Genomic DNA, 2932 nt, shown 5'->3' on the forward strand with positions numbered 1-2932 from the left:
CTAGTTTATTCTTCACAGCAGCACGAGGTGGGAGCTATTTTATCCCCATTGGACAGATGCGGAAACTGAGGCGAGGTGGGCAACATGACACAGTGATGGGGGGCAGGACCTCGAATCCAAACCCAGGCAGAATTCAGCCCCTCCTGAGCCTGGCACTCAGGCGTCGCGGTTCTGTCCTGCCCTGCCCCTCTGTGAGCCATGGCCTTCACATATTTCACGTCCAAGGGAAAAGCAAGACCCACGGAGCCCAACCCGGCCCCTATCCCCACCCCTCCCCGAGCCTCGGCTTCTGCCTTGCAGAATGTCTCCATCTCCCACATTTCCCAGGCCTGTCGGGAAGATGGAATGTGGCAATGCTTTGTGGGAGGACTTTGAGAAGTAGATACTAAAGAAGAAAAAATGCTAACACTATACCCACCCTCCAGGAGGGGAGCAGAACCGCCCGCTCCTTAGGTGAGGGCTGCCATAGTGACCTCCTTCCAAAGAGGACGGCATGGGGCGGGGTGACTTCACAAAGTGGAGAGGCCTGACAGCCTGCCTCAGCCAGGTGACCAAGGTCAACGACAACAGTGGTAAGTCCTGGTGATGGTGCGTCCCCTTGACGTGATGTGATGAGAATGGCACTTCACCTGCGCGGTCTTCCTCCCCAGAACCCGTCATCCCGGTGTCATCGTGAGAAAAACATCAGACAAATTCCAGCAGAGAGACGTTCTACAGGACAGCTGACCAGCGCTGCTCAGAACTGTCAAGGTCAACAACAAGGAAAGTCTGAGAAACTGTCACAGCTAAGAGGAGCCTAAGGAGACATGAGGAAATGTACTGTGGCCTCTTGGATGGGATCCTGGATGTGAAAAGGGACGTCCAGGAAGAAACAAAGAAACTCTGAATAAAGTATGGACTTAAGTTAATAATATAACCATATTGGTTCATTAGTTCTGACACATGTACCGTACTGATGTAAGATGGTGATAATAGGGGAAACTGGTTGTGGGGTGTATGCTGTGTTATGTTCTGGAGCAAAGGACAGATTTTAGGACAGGCAGGAGGCCAAGAGAGCTGTCTCTAAACATTTCCTTCTAAAGCTGGGGAAACTGAGGACTGGAGAATGGAAGTGACTTGCCCAAGGTCCTACTGCAAGTTTATGACAGCCTGGACCAGGATCAAAGTTTCTTGACATCACAAGAATTTATTAAATGCTTACTGTATACAAGGCACCAGCCTAGGTCCACATCATGGTAAAAGCAGGTGGAGAGGTTCAAAGGCTTGTCCATGGGTCAGCCCCTCCTCTGGGCCAGGTGTCCAAGGACACAGATCCTGCCCGCTGGGGGCTCTCAAGCCAGTAGGGGAAACAGATGCTGAAACACCCTGAGCAGGAGAGCCAGAGAGCCACGAGCTTCTGGGTCCAGAAGAGCCAGTCCCACCATCTATAACCCATGTGACCCTGCTACGCGTCACTGTGCTGCCGGGTGAGATGGAGCTGGTGATGGTATGACTCTCGGTGATGCTGAGAGGACCCAGGGAAGTGTTGGGGCTGTGAGGCATCTAGCGCAGCTCCTGGTGCACTGAGTGCTCAGTGAACAGTGATTCTCTTTATTTATTTTTAAGTGCAGCCTGAGTCTGGAGCTCAGAGAAGGAGCTATCTGTTAGTTTGCCCTGGTAGGGGTTTCTTGGGGAGCTTCCCAGACAAGGGACATTCACTTGGGTCTTGAAGGATGGGAAGGAGTTTGCCAGGCAGGGAGGATGTGGAAGCTACAGCCCTGGCTTCCAGAATTCACGATCTGGCCTGGCAGAGAAGGAGACGCGTCAGGCCCCTCTCCCAGGGCATCTGCACGAGACGGGACTTCCCCATTTCCTGGCCTTGATGCCTCCTTCCTGGCCTCCGTGGGCTTTGGGGTTCACCATTGCCTGAGCTGAGGGCAGAGACAGCAGGCGATGGGCAAGGGTGGGGCGGGCGCCGGAGCCGAGGAACTCCAAGACTCGTCTGGAAATGAAACCAAGCCCTGCCTCCCACTCACCGGCTGAGTGTCGCTTATACAACTTCCTCCTTCTGTTCCTGTTCAGGAATTACCCAGGCAGGGCTCTGTGGTGGTTGGGGGGTTGCCCCAAAGGCTGGGCCAGGAGCTTCCGTGGGTCTACTCTGGCCACTCAGACTCCCAGACCCTGTGTCTGGTCGGTCTTCTCATTGTCCTGTTCCCGCCCTCCTCATAGCCTCTCTCCTTCCCACCTCCACACATCTCCCTACGCAGTACCCCCCGCGGTGTCCTCTCTCTCTGCTTGTCCAAACCACACTCGCCCTCCTCGGCCTACCCCAGGCCCCTCCTGGAAGCTTCCACAGAGACCTCTCCCCGTCCTGGCCTATCCATTCACACCTCCTGCATGGCAGGCCCTGTGCTGGGGTTGGGGACAGATGTAGCAGTGACCAAGACTGGCACAGCCCCTGTCCTTTGGAGCCTGGGCCTCTAACCTCTATGTCCTGTGCATCCCGCCTGCTTTGTCCACGCCCTGGGTGAGGAATCGGCAGCCAGGACCCAGTCTGGTGCAGCCTCTGAGCAGTGTGGCCTTGGGCAAGTCCTTTCCCCTCTCTGGCCAGAGCTGTTTCCATAGCTGCTGAGGGAAGAGGTTCAATGACATGTCCAGGGAGGCTGAAGGGAATGGGCAGGAGGGGTGGTGAGGATTGCCCCCACCTCACCCTGCTGACCCCAGTATAAAGCTTCCCTCCCAGTGGAACTGGTAAGATGCATACACAGGGCTTCAATTCATCAGAATTTCTGGGTGGAAATACAGGGGGCAAAAGGGGAGAACACCATGGTTAAGAGCACTGTGGAGACCTGGCTTTGAATCGTACCTCGATAGCTGTGTGGCCTCGGGCAAGTCATTGGACCCCGCTCACCCTCCCTTCTCTCATTTGTAAACTGGGGGTAACTGTACCCAC

The sequence above is a fragment of the Diceros bicornis genome, chromosome 19 (assembly GCF_020826845.1).
Source record: "Diceros bicornis minor isolate mBicDic1 chromosome 19, mDicBic1.mat.cur, whole genome shotgun sequence".
Taxonomy (NCBI): domain Eukaryota; kingdom Metazoa; phylum Chordata; class Mammalia; order Perissodactyla; family Rhinocerotidae; genus Diceros; species Diceros bicornis.